General features: G+C 44.0%; 1 protein-coding gene across 1 annotated transcript in view; it reads left to right on the top strand.

Moving 5' to 3' along the window:
• Positions 1-17533, top strand: part of IGSF22 (immunoglobulin superfamily member 22) — an 85661-nt gene extending 68128 nt beyond the window's left edge. Inside the window, 3 exon segments of the mRNA XM_080595724.1 lie at positions 9033-9123; positions 10126-15816; positions 15908-17533. The gene's annotated coding sequence lies outside the window, so the exon portion shown is untranslated.
• The last annotated feature ends 2634 nt before the right edge of the window (positions 17534-20167 follow it).

Raw genomic sequence — 20167 nt, 5'->3', positions numbered from 1 at the left:
AAGAAGGAGGCAGCACATTCTGGTAAAGAATGAAATGAGACCTGGCCTTTCATCCAGGCTTCTCACCTGACTCACCAGGTAATTGTGAGCACATTTTGGCTTTTCAACACTTGTCTGCATCAGGAAACAATGGCTGAAAGCTGTCTTCTTCAAACCAGTCTTTTATCTTTGCAGCAAAGTAGGCTTGAATACATCTAAAGCCAGCCAAAGCACAAGCCAAGGAGCATATCCCCTTTTTGGAAATCCGGCATTGTACCTGCAATTAAGTGAAGCTGTGCTGCTCGGGGCAATACACCCCCCAGGCAGCTGGAAGTGTGGCTGTGGGCAGGGAAGGGAAGTGAGGCAGGGCCCCGCTGCAAGTGCAGGCAGGGCCGGGGGCAGCTTGCTCAGAGCTGGCCGCGCTGCTGAATTTCTGGCTAACACCCGGCCTGGGCTTTTGGGATCTTCACAATGGTGCCACAGTTCCCTGTCACTATGGAAACTGGGATTTTTTTTAAAAGGCTCTGGTTTAAAAAAGTGCATTAAAACTGCAACTTGTGCTCTGTTCTCTTCCCTGATTCTTGTGTTGCATGGTAAAAGCCGAAGGCTCCTGGAGGCAGACCTGGCCTCCTTAAACCCAAAATCTGGGTTCCCCTTCATGAGTGAGCCACAGCTGAATCAGCAGCCAGTTTTACCACAGATACAGAGAGAAGCCACAAAAGCTGTAAAGTCAGCAGGAAAGTCCCCCATAATAGTTTGAGGAACCAAAAACAATGTCAAAACAACACGGTGAGATCCGTCTGTCCCTCCATCACACAGCCCTCTAGGGTCGGCCAAGGGGGTGTGCAAAAAGATTGCATACAGCTCAGGTTCATCTGAGTGTATTAAGCAACTTCAGGAGGAGCTTCTTTAAATTTCTCTGTTCTTTACAGTCTTGCCAAAGCTTTTATATGCAGCCAAACACTAGTGTTCAATTATTAAAGGAATCAGGCTATAGTATGGGGGGCTTTCTCATGTGTATGTGCTCTGCATACCTGACTGCCAGATCTTTCAGAGTCTGATTCAAACCCAGCTGAGATGAGAGCAACCAAAAAGGTCTTTTCTTTCCATGTGTGGGCAATAAAAAGGTCTTTATTGTAAACGGCTTTGTCTTGGAGCCTACTATTCAGTCTTAGCAGTGTTCATAGCCCGCTGAGTAGGTCATACTTGGCTCCAGTGAGCCAGCCTCGAGCAAAAACCCTGGTGTTTTGAGCCTCTCACTACAAAAATCACACAAGAGATCTGCGTGTGGGCATTGGTCCCAGCTGTAGGCCAGCCCCAGTGGTGCAGCCCTCATTTTAATGGTCAGCATTTTTGTATCCCTGTCCACAATTACAGAATCACACCTGAATCTTGACACCAACACTTATCACCTGGGAATCACAACGTACTTGCAACCTGTATTTGTAGCCCCTGGAGGCATGGCTGGAAATCTAAAAGCCCTTTGCAGAGGCTCTGTGAAGACAGATACTTCTCTCCCATCAGTCCTGCTCCTTTCCAGTTTCATCATTGTGCCCACATAACTCTCCGTGGGGCTCTGTTGAATCAACAAGAAAAAGCTGAGGGCTGGAGAAGTCCAGGAGGGAGGCAATGAGCAGCTGAGGTGAAGGAAAGGAGGGAGGGAAGTTTCTGAGCGAACTTTAGCACTAGAGGAAATCCTCACTTAACTGCCTTCCTGGGATGAGTTCAGGAAGCCCTGCGTAGGGCATACCCCACTTGCAACCATTACAGACACCTAATTAGCAGGTGCCAGTGTCCAGGATGTGATTCAGAGTAATTAATTTTCATATACAATTGGCAGAAGGAAATGAAGACTCCTCCAGGGAAGCCACAGAAAACCAGGTAATTATAAAGAGCTGGAAAGACAAGGCACAGTGTTTCCTTCTCCCTCTGAAATGTAGGCACCCAAAGTCCTCTTCCTCATCATGTCCTGAAACAACAAATCCATGTTTAGGAGAAAGAAATGCAGGAACAGAAACGCTAGAGCCCCATACAGGGCTGACCCACTAACAACTCATGTGATAGGTAAGTAAGCAGCTGGGCTTGCTTTCTCCAATGAACATAATGCTGCTCCATTACCGCGTGGCCATGCCGGACTGCTTGGGCCTCTCAAGACTTTTCACCATCCCTTCCACTTGCTGTGTCTGCATCACACCGTGGAGCCCTCAGCTCTGCAAAAAGCCTACAAGAAACCTGAGGAGAAATGTAAGCAAGTCCGCCTGGAAAGGTGCTGGAGCAATGAGGCGCGTGCATGCCCAGCGTTACAGTTCGGAGCCAGCTCCGGAGCGTAGGGTGATTCCCAGTCCAAATGCAGGAGGCTCCCCTTGTCCGAGGTCAGCACACCCTGCCTGGGTCCCGTGTGACATGGTCAGGGACTACTGGAGAGGACAACATCAGTGGTGGGAGGGGCTTTCTGAGCCCCAGGTGCCTCCAGCAGCCCCTGGACCAAAGGCACAACCGGTGGCTACCAGGCCATGTAAGGGAGCCTTTGCAGGCCCCTTCCGCTGACATTTATTTTTGGTCTGTTTTGCTTTCTTTCCCTTCGGGTTTTCTCTTTCACTGGGCATGCTGTCAGGCCCTGGGCACTTTGCCAGCACTGCAGTTCAGCACTGCTGGTCACGCCGTGCCCTGGCCTGGGAACTTGTGCTCCCGGCATCGTTGTTAGAGTCTCCTCCATCGCCCTCCTTCACTCACCGGTCAGATCTGCATGGTGGCAGTTTTCAACAAGCAAATGCAGATGTGCAACCATCCGCAGCGACACTTGTTGCTCATTCCCACTGGAAGCACGTCCAGAAAAGAGAAGTGAGGCAAGATCCACGACCAGCTCCTCTCAAAAATTGCCAGCGGTGCCAAGGTATCAGGACAGGAGTGTCTGGAGAGTAGCTTAGGATAGCTATTGGCATTGCCCTCTTCCCTGGAATAGCACTTTTTTGTCCATGGATGTCCTAGATGCTGCAATACAGAAATGGAAGAGCTCCTTTTTCAGCCTCACTGCCCCTGTGCTTCACCTGTTTTCCCCTGCTAATCTGGTGGGCATAGCCTTGGATTTGGGCTAGCGTTTTTTTTATCATAAATATCTGCAACAGCATTCTGAAGTGTAATGATTTCCCATTCTTGCAAATATGGAAATATTTTAAGCTCATTAGAGACATTTTTTTAGTTCTTCCACATGTATACCTTAAAAATGTCCAAGCTTCAGACCTCTGCCTGTGTGCAAAATACAGAGGAGTATTAGAAATAAGATCAGAAGGAAGCAAAAATGATGTGACTGATGCCTTTGAGAAACAATTCCAGCTCCTTAGAAAAATAATATGGTTACTGGTGTTTCCCTTTTTGGCATGGCTGTCCCTGACTGCCTTACCAGCAGATTGCTTTTTAACAAGAACTTTTCTTTCTAAGAAAGAATACAACAGTTTTAACTTGCTCATTGGACCGTGGCTTATCTGTATGATCCCGGGTGATCTTTGTCTTTTTCTCTGCCTCACCTTGTGCAAGATTGAGATGGTTTAAATTAGATGTTTTATTTAGACCATTAAAGACTTAGGTAAAGAAGAAAAGTGATTTTACAGAGAAAGATCTGGATGCTGCCTACAAATTCCTGTCTCTATTACTAACCAGATGTAGCAGGCAAGTCATTTAAAAACTCCTAGTTTGGCAGGTGAGAGTTAGGCAGCATTTAGGAACTAAGGTCTAAGAAAATGATTAAGAAGCACATTAGACTGCACTTCAAGTTCACTCTTACTGAACAACTAAATAGCATGTCCTTGTAGTTATCATCTTCTGTATTTCTGCTAGGCACAGAGCTAAGTTGGCTTTCCTCTAATCTTTCTTCCATAGGGCAAAAATAAGTGCCAATAGAAGATAGTGAAGATCAGAATATCTTTTAGAAGTCCAAAGTTCTTCTCTGCACTATTATCAGTATCGTCATATCTAATAGTTTTATATTTTTCCTGTTTGGCACAATGGAAGATGTGTTTGTCACCAGAGCTCGGGCACTCTATGAGACAGGGACAGCAAGTGGCCGAAGCGTAAGGGACAATATATCCAGCATAAAGAACTGAATCTGGGTTTAGATCAGGAGTAAGAAATTTACAAATGTTTGAGAGGCTTAAAGTAGAGCTTTGAAACTTATTGTCTAAAACTAAAGATAGGTTTTTGCATGTTTTTAAGCTTTAAAACCTTTTCAGTTTTAAAAACTTCTGGATAGTTAATGCTCATTTGTTTTCCTGGGGTGGAAACAGTCAGAAAATGACGATGTGGTTTTGCTATGAAGTAAACGCGCTGAGATCAGCCCGTATCTCTATCCAGAACTGCTGACTTTGGGCTATACTGCTAAGTGCTGGCTTTTCATCTCATGATAACTCATGTGTGTTCATGCTGCTGTGAACAAGTACAGCTCTGTTAGCAGTTAAGGCTAACCTTGTAGTTACACAACAGCACGGGATACTTTCCAGAAGGGACACTACACTAGCACTAATGTTTTGTTTTGAGTAGTGGGAACAAGGATTTGCTTCAACCTGAACCAGAATTTGTATGTTTTTACTACACTCAGTCATGAATGGTTGCTCCCTAACAGCACTATATGAACTGGGCAGCAGAAGTCCTTTCAGCTCTAGCCTCTCCTCCAACACTGGTCGTTGCATCCAATAGCACATCTATGACCAGTGCATCTGATAGGGCTGAAAAGCAGAATGGCAAGAGGATTAGGGACCTTTGAGCCCTGTGAGACATGTGTGCGTGATCTCTTGCAAACAGTCATCGTATCAGTGAAACACTGGAAAGATTTTTACCAAGGTTGGTAGAGACACCGAAGAGTCAGCCCTTCCTTTCAGATTAGTTTTCTCCCTCCTATAACATTATCAGACAAGGAAATGATTAGAGAATACCGTATTTGTACAAATAAATGTGACATTGCGTCTCAGCAGAATGGGAGGCATATGTGGGAGTGGGGATGGGGTCAGACACTGAGGCTGCACTTACATTACCTGGATTTAAATTCCAGTTCTGCCACACCTCTCCTGCTCATCTCACACCATCTGCATCTTGGTGGGTGCCTGAGCAAGGCACAGCACAACTTGCACTGTGGCTGGCATTTCTAAGTACTCTTGTAATAAATGTGGTGTAAACTTCTGCTTTCTAGTGTTGTGTCTGCAAGAGTTTGCATTTCTGCAGCAGTACCATTAGTTTGATGAAGCTATCTGAAATAACACACAGTAAAACAGGTGTTTTACATTTTACATTCTTGACCTGTGCTTATTAAAGCATTTATGGGAGGTCTGATCTGCAGCCTGTTCAGGTTAATGAAAGTCTGTGCATTCACCTCCACGGGCTTCAGATCAAACCCAATGAAATTAATTACAGAAACAATTTGCAGGAAAGAAACAATGAAAAGAACAGCATAGTACTGGAGGATGCAAAAGAGAAGAGTAGTAACAAAGCTTAATCACTCAGATCTGCTTAAAGGCTTTTTAGTTAAATGATCAGAAGTGTTGATGTGATTATAGTGGATACGATGGTACAAAAATGAGATTTTGCATTAAAAAAACGTTATTAGATTAGATTAAACCATGACATGCTGACTTTTGAATAACTGCATATAATTGACTTTGTAGCAATAAACCTACCAAGAGAATGACCAACCTGTTGCTGAGAATACAGCTGTAAGCAAAGAAGATGTAAATAGTAGGGACAACCTTGCTAAGGTACAGACTCCGGGCACTAACTCAACTGTTGTGGTCTAAGGCAGTGGCTTCAGAAGACAACATATTCGGCAGCAGTAGCGGTGAGCGATATTTTCCCTCCCAGCTCCTGGGAGATGCTCTGTTTCACTCCCTTGCTGGTGCCTGCCTTGGTGCCAGCACAGACCTTGGTACAGCTTTTCCATGAATCACATGGAAACTGAGTGTGCTTTCAAATGTGCACACACAGAAACAAGCAAACATATTTTTGCTGGGTTATTTTTTATCACAAATCGAGTGCTGGTATTGACACCAGGGCCAAGACAGCACAAGGCAAGGAGAAAGAGGATGGGCAGGGGGCAGGGGCTGGTGAGGCAGCCCTCAGCATTTCAAGTCAGCTTCTCCTTTGCCAAGGGCTCAAAAAAGATTTCACGTGACCACCAGAAATACCCATTCTTGGGTTTGGGGTTGTTTGTTTTAATGCAGTCAAATGGTGTTTTTACAGTAACCATTTGCTTAACAAATTATTTAACCTTGTAGGAAGTGATGGAGTGCTGATTATTTATTCACCAAAATTCAGGAGTCTGAATCTAAATTCTTCTCGCACTCCCTTTCCTAGTATGTCATTATTCCAACTGGGAGAATGCTTAAGATATTTAAATAATCTCCCATTCAGCTACATGTATGAGAAAATGCATTCACTCGGTACAATAATGCAATTGTGCCTTTCCTCTGAGATGGCAAAGCGGGTTAGTGGAGCCATTTTGAGAAACAGGAACTGAAAAGCAAAGGCACTCACACAGGCTGGGCACAAAAAACATAAAACCAGATAGCAAGCATGTGAAAAAGCCCCTCTGCATTCACAGACAGCAGAGAACAAAGCTAACAAAGCAAATTGTGTGAGATGAGAAACCACAGCACTCCACCAACTAGAGAAATATGTAGATTTGGGTTGACTCTTTTTCAAACCAGCCAGGAATACAGAGCATGAGTGGACTGATGCTCTTCTGCTCTTCATGCTGCAAATCAGGAGCAACTATGCTCAAGCAACTCCTTTCAGCACAGGTATGGTAAAGTAAAAGTTATTTGAGTGAAAAAAGGTTCAGGCCCTAAACAATAGGTGCAAAACCTGGCCATCAGCCCCTGTAGTTAGTAATAGCTGCAATATGTTTGTGGCACTGACATAAAAACACGAAGTCTCGGGGACAATTATCCGCAGCACGGATGCTGGGACATCTACTATACAGCCAAGAGATCGGCAACAGAAGAGGGCTGTGCTTAACCCAAGAGAACAAAAAGACATTTTTATAGTTGTTTATGTTTATTTGTTCTATAAATATTGCGGCAGGGTTCCTTTTGGGTCAGCCGGCAGATCTGATTAATTTATTTTTCAGTTTCATTTTTGTGCCTATAAATCGAGAGGTGACTTGGGGTTGCAATGCACAGCAACCACAGCTGCTAAAAATAGACCACAACCACATAATGCACACAACAGGGTTCAACCACCGCACTCCCGTATACCTCAGCTCCTTTAAGTCCCTACACACGGGCAGATTTGTGTATTTGGAGGCATGTAAACCTGCTGTGGTTCTGACTTACTTTGTCAGAGCAACATGGGGAAGGAGGCAAGGCAAAGGGAGCGATGACCGGGAGGCAACGCGAGCCACTCAGCAGACACACGGCTGCACCGTCCCACAGGGATGGGAGGGGAAGTGCTTTCCCGAGGGAAAGCAAGGATTCCAGCCTTTTCAGTGTTGCACAGCATTATTTTCAACTGCAAACAGTTATTAAAATAGCAGCCTAAAAAATCAAGACGGAGAAGAAAGCAGAGGGTGTGGCGGGAATCGGAACGATGCCGTTTTGATGGCGTTTTTTCTTGTGAAGTCGCAAGCCCAGAAACAAACCTTACAAAGCAAAGTAACAACTCTCCCCTTTCCAATGGTGGGCTGCAGCCTCTTTTATCCTTACAATTTGCAGACCACCAGGCACAAAACAGCTCCGAAGAAGAGCTGTTAGCTCGCTGATGTCCAAGGTCACCTCGCCTGAGTTCCTGAACCCGGGGCTCTCTCGCACGGGGCCAGGGGAGCTCCAAGCAGGGTCTGCGACAGGCATCCGAGCCCAGGTCAGCGCAGCAGTGCTGCAGGAGCTCGGCGAGCAGCCTGGCTTGGCAGGGGCAGAGCCAACACTTTGCCCGCTTCCTGCTGTTCTCTGAGTAACCAAGCTAACGGGGTGGCCTGGCTGGGGCAGGAGAACGGCCGCGAAGCCAGGTGTTGGGCCAAGAGGGACGGGACAGCTACGGGAGGGAGCTTAATCTTGCACGTGCCAAAGCAGAAATGGGGGGCGGTGTATGTGGGTGTGTAAGTGGGGTTATGACCTTTTTCTACTTTTGCATTGAACTTCTTTAAGCATAACTCTCGCCCTAAAAGTCGGTGGTTCCAGGCGCTGTGAAATACATTGGCCTGGCCCCACTAATGGACCCGCTGTCTCAGAAGGCAGCTTTTGATATTGCAACTGGGAGCAATTTCTGGACTGGCAAGCAAAGGTCTGGGCAACATTTGCCTACCTAGTGACGCAGTTTATACCATTCTGCTTGGCATATTCTTTCTCAGGCCTGGAAATGAAGAGAATTTCAAAGGAAAAACACAAAGGGCTTGGATTTGTGCAAGCAAAGTCAACATTGACAAGCTGACAGGATGCAAGCCAGTAGGGTGGAGACTCAGTGTAGATCTCTGCCGTTAATGGTCTTCCCCCCATTTTTTGAAGTGTCAGCGATGCGGAGTTACTCATCCAAGTAACTTCAGTGGTAACCAACAGTGGTGCAGCAGACAGCCAGTGTTTCCTTCCTCTCTGACAGTCCACTGGGGGAAAGGCAGAAGCTTCTTGGCTGGTGCAGGGGCAGCCAACAGGGTGACATTGCCTGGCAGCCCAGCAGTGTGGCAGGACAAAAGTCCTGAGGAGGGATGGGCTCTGCAGCTCAGGAGGTGAGCAACACAGTGTATCTCATAATCTGCCATGGCAGGGCTTGAACTTTTTTGAACTGTTCTGTATTCATGGTCTTAATTTTGTATTTAGGGTCTGTAATTTTGTGCTTATGGTACACACTCGGCAATCATGCAATACTCAGTGACCAGCTCAAGTCCCCTCTTCGCCCTCTCTTTCCTTGCATTTTTCTCATCCCTCTTTATCCCAGCTGTGGCCCTGACTCTGCCAGTGCTCCGGAGATCCCACGTTACCTCAGAGCAGCTGCTGGCAGGTGGATGGGGGTCCCTCCTGTGTGGGGACAATGTATCCCAACCTAGATGTGACATATCTGACACTATATTCCATTCCTCCTAGGTACTGCCTTGTTCCTGTCTGTGTCTCCAGCTACTGTCACGTAAGCCATTCCTGCCGTATCACTTCCTGCATGTGGGGGTATTTGCATGAGGTATGTTCCTGAGACCACACTGTGGGATATGTTTGTGTTCTGGATTAGTTTAATGGAACTGCAATATAACCTGCAAGACAGCTTCCCAGATGGTAAATCGTGTTTAAACAGTGGAAAACAAATACACTTTCTTAATGCTCCAGTCCTTTTACATCTGGTTGCCTAGCATTGCCCCTATCTCCTGTCCGCTTTGCAGTGCTTCAGCAAAATTGCCAAACAAGCTGGCCAAAAATCAATTGAACAGAGATCAGAAGAAAAAAACAAATGAGATATAGCAGTCACTGATGGTATACACAGGCATATCAATTTGGCAGCTAGTCAAACTCCTTGGAGCAATCAGCTGTGCTCATTAAATGTCAGAGCTGTGAATTTGCCCCGGGCATTATCAGCAAAAGCTTGAAAGTGGCCCAGCTCAGTTGAAAGAGATTTTCTTCCCCCAAATTTCAGGTAAATAGATGAATGAGATGTCAATAGCAATTCTATATCCCAATTTTAGCTCCAGAACCTGATTTCTGTGCCACAAAGCCAGGGTGGAAACTTGGAGGGGGGTGTTAGCATGGAAGATTCAAGAAGCAGCACATTTTCTGTATACACTCGAACTTGGAAAGAAACATGCTGCCATTACTGGGTTTGGTTTTCCTTAGTATCACAGCAGCTTATGTGTTACATGACAACTGCCAGGAGGTGACATAAAATAGAAGACAACTAGGGTGAAGTAGAGAAAACCTAATTCTTCTAGAGGTCAGCAAAGAAAGAGCAATAGCTCCATTCCCTGCTAGCACTGCTGAATGGTGCAGGAATAGGGAAAGCTCCCCAGCCCTGCTATGTTTCTCTTCTCTGCAGCTCAGGAGGTTCCTGCTGTTTTAGGTTCAAAAAGCATAAAGCAGAAGAGCCAATGGCTTGCTCATTCATGTAGGCTTTGGGAAAAATCTGTGGAAAGAATTTATACTGTGTAAACATCACAAAAGTCTTTTTTTTTTCTTTTTTTTTTTTTTTTGCCAGACAGGCCACATTAATGACAGATTTTAAGCCAGGTATTATTCAGATATCTTTATGGAAATCAGTGAGGCCTCCCACCAACAGACCAGTTACCCAGTATGGCCTAGGTTGTGAAACACACACTTGGCTAAGAGCTTTGCCTCACTGAGGACCTTGGGATTTGACCTTTAATTTTGAATGTGTGACTGTATAAACAAGCCATCACAATTTGTCTGCACTGTGCTCATCACAAAAACCATTCACACAGAAAGGACCTGGAGGTAAGTAGCAGGCAGAGGCCATTCTCGTAACACCCAAGCTTGGTGATTTCTCTGAGGACATGAGATTCCTTACCCTACCTCAAAGGTGGAGAAGTGGGCTCTGTCTGGGAGGGGAAGAGGGTTAAAAAGAAACCTCTGGGCAGAGATCCTCTGTCCCACTGGGAGCCAGGGCTGACCAGTTGTGTGGTCAGAGTCCTGAGCACTCTGCAGGTCTCTCCATAGGAGAGTCTTTGCCTGGGATCTTCATACATTTGGTTATTTGGAATAATGTCCAAGAAACAGATGGTCCCCTACTTAAGAAAGGCATATTATTGCTTCTGGAGTGCAGCATTACTGTCGCATTAGATAGGAGTCTCTAACACTGTTCTGAGAAATGCTGCCTGCTCATATCACATTTCAAAACATGCAAATAAATCAGTGACCTTTGCTACCAGCAGAAGTGCTGTGTGGATTTGTATTGAGACTGGGAGAGTGGCTGGCTGGAGGGGACCAGCACACCAGCTAAACCATGTGCTGCTGAACAAGTACATCAGGAAATTTCTTTGGAGTGAAAAGTTGATGTCAGGCACTGCATTTCTCTAGCACTGTACCCAAAGGGGATCAGTATCCATTCAAACGCAGCAGCTTCTCAAGAAGAAGAGGCATTTAATAAGTGAATGCTGAATAGCATTTACAATGTATACAAGACTGTTATCTCTGATTTTATTTACCATAAAGGATGGTATTAATTCTCCACCTCTAGCATGCTAGCTCTAGGGAAATAGTTAAAATTGTAACTGCAGTCTCAAAATCTGCATCAATTTGCACCTTGTTGGATCAGCAGTTTGTGTGATAAAGGAGCCCTGACCTCCCCACCTGCAGTGGAAAGTCCAAAGGTATCATCAGGAGGTTTTAGGCTTGTTTACCAAAAAGCAGAAGTGCAGAAATCCACATAGGGAAGTAGCCTAGGAACACAGGCCAAAAAAGATGTGACATGGTGGAGGCCTCTGACTACAAATAACACCCCTCACCCAGCTGAAACCCCATCCAAAGGATGTCTCCTTTGAGTGATGTGAACTGCATCTTTCTGAATCTAAGACTCAGTGCCACAGCTGCAGTGCTTCCTGCAATCCCTCCGACGCTGGAGAAAATGTCTTGCCTATTATCTTTACTGTTAAAGCCTGGATTTCCTGTACAGGGGAAGTCCTCATGTAAAAAAAGCATAGAAAATGGTTTAAAGAAGGAGCAGAATGTGCTCAGATTGTGAAGCAGCTGATCTAAAGGCACTGAGACCCTTAGGGAACCCTGGGCCACAATAGTTGACATTTGAGGCAGGAAATGATGGTTTATTTAACTAACTGAACTGAAAACTGCTAGGGAATTTAAACAAGGGAAACAGAATTACTGAGGGCAGCATTTAGCTAAGGAAGGCATGCAGGCCAGAGCTCCTATGATCGTGGGAAATACTGAGAGATTTGACATCTGTAAGTGGTAGTGGCCTCTGCTTTGTCATTCACCTAAAAGACAGATCAGGTGAGCAAAGGATCCCCAAAGGGTGTTCCTGCTTGCTCACCACAGCTTCTTGCCCCGTCTGGTGTTTCTCCACACAGTTTTCCTTCCAGCCAAAGGCCTGCCTTGAAGTTTCTGAGATATAATGGCACAATTCTGGCACTGGGCTACTCTGCTCCTATTTTTGTTTGTTTTCAAATGTTTCAGTAAAAATACTTTCGAAGACATTTATTAGGTAAAAACAGGTATGTCTGTTCAAATAATGGCTTTTTTTCAGAGGTTTTCTTCACTCTTCTCAGTCACGTGCAACAAACTCTAGGATTTTTCACTTTCTGTGGCAATGAATGATATCCAGGAGTTTGTCTTTGGTAGAGGATCTGGCTACAGAAACCAAGCCAAGAGGAGACAACCTAAGTCAGACAACTTCAGTAACAGCAAAGGAAATTTAGAGAAAGGCATAGCATAAAAGCATTCATGATTCATCACTTGGTACCTGGAAGGAGAAAACAACAACCGTGATCAGTTTGGGGGTTCCACAAACCACACCTGACTACGCCAACACCCGGCTGGTCTCAAGGCAGCGCTCCTGCAGGTGAAGTGCTCGATCTGTGATCTCCCCCAGCTCTGCCCACCAGGGACATTCCCCATGGCCCAGATCTCTGCTGCGCATCGATCCCCCTGCCTCCCTCCAGCCCTGCTGAGGGCCAAGGAGTCAGTGTTTCGGGACTGGAATTCATTGTCCCAGCTTCATTTGATCCCATTTAACAGGGAAAATGGCAGGTAGCCGTCCTTTTGCAGAGCAGTGACCTTAACCTCCTTCTCCAGCCCACTGGGAGGGCAGAGTTGAATGAACAACAGTCTGGTTGCTCTGCTGAAAGCCATGGCCTTAGGGGAACTAACTTGTTGTTGTTGTTGTTTGGTTTGCTTTCAGCTGAACTGTTCCTGGCTGGCCAGCTTCATTGTGCAATTGTACAAATACCGGTGCCAGCACAAATAAGGGATGATGGAAAAGCCAGTGCTGCAGGCAGACCAGGTTTCTTCTCTCAGCAACTCTTCTAGCTTAGGCTGTCCTCAAATGCATGTGGGACACCTGCTCCAGGAAAAGCTTGATGAACCACAGCAAATGTAAAACCCCATGAGATTATTATTCAGACTCTTCCGCCATTCTGCACAGATCCTAGCATTGGCCTGCTCCTCCTTGTACTGCACTTGGCTTAATTTCTGTGTGCTGCATGCTTTTAAAATATTTTAAATGTCAGGCACTATCTGGAGGAGAAATGAGTCTATAACACCGAATCATCTCCTGCTGAGCCCCACTGAATCATCACAACCTTGGACAATTGATCAACTGATTTTGTGTTATTTATGTTACCCTAAAGGCTACGTTTCATAATTTGAAATGTATGGATTGGAAAAGCTGACAACTCATTCTGCTCAACCTGTTTAGTAACACTGCACTTGTTTGAAATGCTTACTTTCAAGGGAGAGAATATATCCAACCTGCAGAGACCAACTTCCTTTGCAGCTACAGCGGATAAAAAGTCTTCAAAATATTTAGAAACCGATTTAAGCTAACAAAGTCAAGGAAATAAGTGTTAAAACTCAAACTCCTGCTTGATGGTCTATTTGTAGTTCATCCAGTGGTAATGAGCCAGATTCTTGCCTAGAATAAATGGGCATAAATCCACTTAAGCCATGCAAGAATGTTGATTTATGCTTGCTACAAATCTGACCTTTATTTCAGTATTTCATGGTAAGCTCCAATCCTCTTTACACTGCTCATTTATTGGAATGGAATTAGATTTACCAAGGTATGCTCAGACAAAATGGATTGTTTTTCCCTTAAATTTTTGTGCCAGGGATAAAATTGTGGTCTATTTCAATGGAAAACTGTTAATAAAGTAGCTTTGTTGAAGAAAAGTCAGAACTGATAGCCTCATTCATTTCAACACTACACGTTATTTATTTCTCAAAGCTACACTGAAAGAGTACAATATGCTCCACAAATTACAAAGCCCTTCCAGGAAATCTGAGATGCATCTGAAGAATGGAGGTTGAAAGAAGTTTAGCTAGCAAGCAGTTGCATAAAAACTTAAATATATGAAGCCAAATTATTTGCTGAAGGTGTGCTGGAATGAAAATACCCTTTTGTTTGCTTAACTGAAACTACATTGCTCCAAATGACCTTACATTTTTTATTTCTAAGTCCATGACCCCTGCACTGAGGTTCAGCACGCTGCAAGATGCCAGACTTACCGGAATATGCTAATCAAGAATTTATTTTATTAGTTTTAAATATAACACTCTTGATTTTTGACTATAGTAGCTGCCTGGTAAATACAACTTATCACTGAGGAGAGCCATGCTGAGAAAACTGCGTGTGAGATTATACTACTGTAAAGTGCTCAATATGGGGGCTAACTCAGAAGACAGAGCTCATGCAGGAGGCAGCAGCCTGTTTGCTAAATTCTTTTTCACACAGGTAACATCTTATGCGGCTGTTTTCAGTCTGCACTAGTTTCCTGTTGATGTTTGAAGAGCTCATTTGCAGTGAATTGTTTTCAGCCTGGCCACCGGATGAAGAACTTCTCTAACACGACAGTACATAGGGATTTGACAGAGAAACATTAAGGTTGGTATGGATGAGGCACGAATAGCAATGTGCAGATGCGAAATCATCAAGAAACATCAAGAAAGGAAAAAGGACAAGCACGGGCAGATGTGCCAAAATCAGCAGGACACTGAGATCGTAGCACACACTGCGCAGATTCTCAGGGCACCTGGATCTCATTTAAATCTCTATCTGCGAGGTTTAATCTCTGCAGATTCTCAAGGCACCTGGATCTCATTTAAATCTCTATCTGCGAGGTTTAATCTCTGCAGATTCTCAAGGCACCTGGATCTGGCATACCTCAGGAGGCAGTTTGACTCTAGCCCTGTCCTCTAGGTGGACCTTGGACCTGTACTCTAGCTTTGTCTTCAGCCCCATGGTGGGGGCAGCAGGTAGACCTTGGACCTATGTAGCAGCTCTGTTTCAAACTTTGTCTCTGGTCCCATCTCCTGCTGCTCCTATATGGACCCTGGACTTGACCCACTAACTTGCCTTGTTTGGACCCTGGACCTGGTTCATTAATTTGCCTTGTCTGGGCCCATTGATGGACCCTGTTATCTGTACCCAGCTCTGAGGGACAGTGCCCAGCTGGTGAAGGCACTGCCCATGCTGGGTCACCACCGGCTTCTGGCTTGTACCAGAGGGGTCCTGGCCAGGCGACGTGGCCACACGCATCTCCGTCATTGTGCATGAGAAAGAAAGAGTGAGATCCATCTGTGAGAGAACCTATGAGTAAAATCAGTTTCAAATGAAACAAACTTCCCTCTCTAGGTGGTTTTGCATTGCACTTTGCTACATTAGCCAAACATAAGCAATGGAAACAACAAAATACTTTGATCTGATTGAGAAGTGCAAGTGTGTTGTGCCCTCGATTTTGGAGTTTGTTCCCTGATAACATGCAAAAGAGATTGGATTTGATAATAATGGAGGGCAGGGGGACTTGATAACCTGGACATGAGTTTCTCTGAGGCACGGAGAGGCTGAGATGAAGAGGTGCAATAGCTAGATAGGGGTAGAGTTTCAAGAAGCAGTTCATTTTAGGTTGCTTTCATTTGGCAGCTTATTATATTTTTGTTTTCATGTATAATATAATAGTGATCTGTAAAAACAGCCAGGAGCCTAACTTTCAGAAACGCCGTGGTCCCAAAAACTGACGTAGATCTTCCAGTCAGGCTCTCAGCACTGTTTAGGAAATAAATCCAAATATTTCAGTTGTAAAGAAGATGCTTTGGCTCCAGAACAATATGAGAAAAATGTACAATCCATTTGATCTGCTTCAGATGCCACAACCATCTGCAACTGCATGTGGCAAACACACATTTCTCAGATTCACAGGCATGTATGGTTGCAAAGAGCATTGAATACTTTCAGTAAAATAAATAAACCTTTAGTATGCTCTTTTTGTTATTTACTTCTCTCCCAGCAGCTCTCTGTGCAAAGAATTCCTCCTTGAAGACCCCGTTGGACTCGAAACCCACAGCCAGGCGATGCAGAGCCTTTCAAGGCAGGAGGTATTGTGTGCAAAAGTGCCTGACAGGCAGCCAATATGAACAACAACGGTTGGCACCAGAAGAGGGTCACAGATGCTTATTTGAACATGCTATTGTGCAATATCGCCACACGGTGTAGGCTCCAGCTGCTGCAATTGGAAAGACACCAGCGCCATCTGCCTTCGTAAAGCCAAAGGAAACCCGGGAGCACAAATAAGGAATAAAAGTCCTGTAGAGCAGCTCATCTTCCCCTGCTCTTCGGGGATTCCCAAGGGTAGCTCCTTAATTTCTAAACTTTGGCTTTGTAATATCCACCGTTGTTCTCAGTTCTTATAGCTTATCTGTATTTTTTGCTGTCAGGTAGAAAGCACAAACTCGTGTCATCAGTCATACGAGCTGGCACGCAGATGACACCACACTTCATCCTCCTGGGTCTGGAGGCTCGGTGTGACTCAGGGACCGAGAAGGACTCCCAGCCCAGTAACTACAGCCAGCACCTGTGCACCTAGCGCTGCACGCACATGCACGTGCTCTCTGCTGCTCAATGCTGCTAACTCGTGCTTTCTGTGCAGCTGAAACACCATTTTCTCATACTCAGCGTTTGTATTCCATGCAAATACTTTGTCTCTTAGTCGGGAGCTCAGATGAAATGCAGACAGCAGCTTTTGGTTCAGGGCAGCTCCTAGGGCAGAGAGCTTCCCAGCACTGAATGAGGGATCAGCTGGAAACTGCTCATCATGTTGGGACAGTTGTCTCTCAGTATGGGTTTTCTTATCTGGGATGCTGTCCCCAAAGCCTCATGATTCTCCAGCAACCCAAATCAGCCTAATCCTCGTCATGGAGGAAAGCTCTTGATGCTCTGCAGCTTGTCCTACATGTGCTGTTTGATTTCCTGTTAATGCTATAGCATCTATGCACGAGATTTGCATTTCAACCTTTAAATACCGCTTTTTCATGTTTACTATGATGTCATGGTTTTGTTTGTTTGTTTTTTAGTGACTTTAAGCCACTTTGGAGAGGAGGATGTTTTTATAAAACAATCTTTTATTTGCATCTAATTTCCATAATTCTTATGAATAGCTACCTACTATCTATGTATGTGTACACCACATACTATAGGTTTTTTGTCTATTTCCCATATATTTATTTTTGTGGCTTTTTGACATGTTTAAGCAACAGGCACTTTCAAGATATTTAAGCTAACTAAGCTATTAAATAAACTAAACTAAATTAAATATAATTACTTTTTTTTTCTATTCTTATTTCTCCTCTGGTTAAGAGAACACTGCAAATACTTTGCAATGCCTTTAGCTGTTGTTATTGAGTATAATTATCCTAATTTTCTGTCAGACTTATTTTTTTCTTTTTTCTCATGAAGACGTTAGTATTTTCATCAGTAATGTCCTGATTTGATAGGTGGTCCACAGGACCGCATTGTTTCCTGTTATGATGCTTGTTCATCCATGGACTTTAGGGTATGGTACATTAATGCTCACATGCAGTGTCAGAGTGCTGCAGGGCTAACCTGGTCGTGGAGGCACAAATGTGTTTGCTTGCACTTATCTCCATACCAGAAAGTCTTGTAGGCTTCATTTAGAGCATGAAGCTGAAAACTGTCCTGGAAAAAAAACATATATATATATATATATATTATTATTATTATTATTATTATTATTATTATTATTATTATTATTTTGAAATTGCTCTTAAAGACCAGTGAAATTTGTTTCTTGCTGTCTTGTGTGTTTCCGTCCCCAATGTACAGCAATAGAAAAGTGATACTTTGTGATTGCTCTGGATTCGAAATATACACATTTCAGAGCACTGGTAATTTCAAAACACCTACAGAGGAGTTCATATTCTCTGAATTTAGTCTGTCTGTCTTGCACTCCTGTGCTAGGAAGCTGTGCCACTTCCGTGACAAGCTGACCCATTAAACAATGAGCTGCTCGAGCAAAACCTCTCTCTCTGACCCATTTAAGTACCTAGAAAATTGAAATAAGTACCAGTGAGATTACATTGTCTAGAATAAATCATGTTAAACAAGTTCATTTCCAGCAGTGACAAGGTAACTGCTCCTGTGTATAGCAGAAAAGCCACCAATGCAGATATCTTGGTTTTAGGAAGCCTTCTAATGCTGTCTCCCATGACCAGCTGTCTCATAAGCAAGTCACAAACTGCAAATGGACAACTGGGTGCAAAACTGGATCTATAGAATAATTAGCAAGAGTAGGTTGTTAGCTTGGCCAGATATATCAAGCAGAATTCTGCAGAAGCATTTCCACAGCACCAACTTGATATTTTTTAAAAAATAATTTGGAATGCAGAGAAGATAAACTGCTTACCAGGCCCACTGGCTGGGAAGGGCAGCAAGTGTTGGAGGACAGGGCTAGGACCTCAAGGAACTTGGAAAAGTACAGTCAGGGGGAAAATGTGATTCAAAGGACATGCTTTCACTCGCTTCTCTTGGCAGAACTGCCACCGTCATAGACGCAGGTTGTGGAATTACTGGTCTGATAGCATCACAGTGCATACTTGGTGGTTAGCATGGATCGCAAACAGAACAGGAGTCAGCCACGCCACGCCACCACGAAAAACGTCAAATAGCACCAGGGGGTATATATATATAAAGGAATATTGTTTGACAGGCAAACAAAGCTATTCTTCTGTTATGCCTGGGGCTAGTAAACCTTCGGTTGGTGTACAGTATTCTGCTTTGGCTAGAATAGTGATTTAGAGGTTTTATGAGGAAATATTGGTGGAATTGGAGTGGTTAGTCCTGAAGAAGGGGGAGACCTGGTGCATATTCAGGGGGTCCCTGAATACGCACACTGTGTTTCTGAGGGAGAGGGCAGCACACTCATCTGCTGAGAAGGCTCGTGGGCTACAGGTCTGGGTTACATGCTAGAAGCAGCCTTCCCATGGTGCAGCTAAGGAAATGGAGGGAGAGATTACTGTGAGGTATGACAGCCTTGTTTTGTCAGTTTTCAAGCGCAGATTGGACATGTATATGTCAGAAATGACCTACACATAATTGATCCTGCTTTGGGGGCAGTAGGAAGGAAGGAGACACTTCCCAACCCTGTTCTTCTGATATTCCTGTTTGGAGCTGAATGTCATAATTTAGACACCTAAGTTAGATGTCTAAATTATACATTGTGAATACCAGCTAATTATCAAGGCTCTTGCTTTCCATTTCTGTTTAATATGTCATTAGGAAAAAATCTTAGTAGTCAATAATTTAAATCCAAAGCAGCTATAATGCAGGCTGGCACCATGCTATGCAAACGCTATTTGTTCAAACCTGTGTTTTCCAAGTCCTAGGCTTTGTTTGAGCACATACAGCCAGCTCTGCTAACATCTAAAAGGCTTATGATCTAGAGACCTGTCTGCTGGACATTAGGGTGATCCGGTTTATTTAATAAAAGCTTTATTGGAACACCCATTAAACTTACTGCAGAAAGGATAATGGATGAAACGGGGAAAGAATAACTCACAAATATTACTCATTCTGAAGATGCTAAAACTCAGGCTCAGAACAGTCTTTGATATTTGACCTCTGCAGATGGCCTGTAATTAAGACTCTAATCCTCTGAACACTTAAACACACTTGAAGTTAATAGGATTAGTCACATGCCTGAAGTGTGCATGGTGAGCAAAACTGTTGTTGAATACAGCTGATTAAAAAACTTGCAACAAAGGCATGTTTCTGGTGGAATACTGTCTGATATTTTCTAAGTGTTTTCAAACCAGTTCTAAGTGATTTCCTAATGTGATGATGTTTAATAAAAATAAAATTTAACCAAGCTGTAGCTTGAAAAAGTGTTGTACAAAAAAAAAAAAAAAAACAAAAAAACAGTAAATCAGTCTGAACTTTTTCAGAGGCAGAAATTACAGGTTGGGGGACATTTGAGAGAGGTTATTTTGGTTTTCTGGATGAGGCAGGTCTACATTCACGGAATTTTACAATTCTTGCAAAGGAAATTTGAGACTAAGCATGCACAGAATCAGACAGATCAGACAGTTACAAAAAGAGGAAGAAACATTTTCTCCTTTTTTCTTTAGCAAAAATATCAGTTTGGCTTAAAAACACATAAATTGTTCCTTCACTGTCGCTGACAGACTAGCTGTTCTTGGGAATCCTGGCCAACTAAGTCGGGATAAGATTGTCACATTGTGAGTGTATGAAAAGATGA

The sequence above is a fragment of the Anser brachyrhynchus genome (assembly GCF_964034855.1).
Source record: "Anser brachyrhynchus genome assembly, chromosome: 5".
Classification (NCBI taxonomy): Eukaryota; Metazoa; Chordata; class Aves; order Anseriformes; family Anatidae; genus Anser; species Anser brachyrhynchus.
This window is presented reverse-complemented; position numbering and strand designations above follow the sequence as displayed.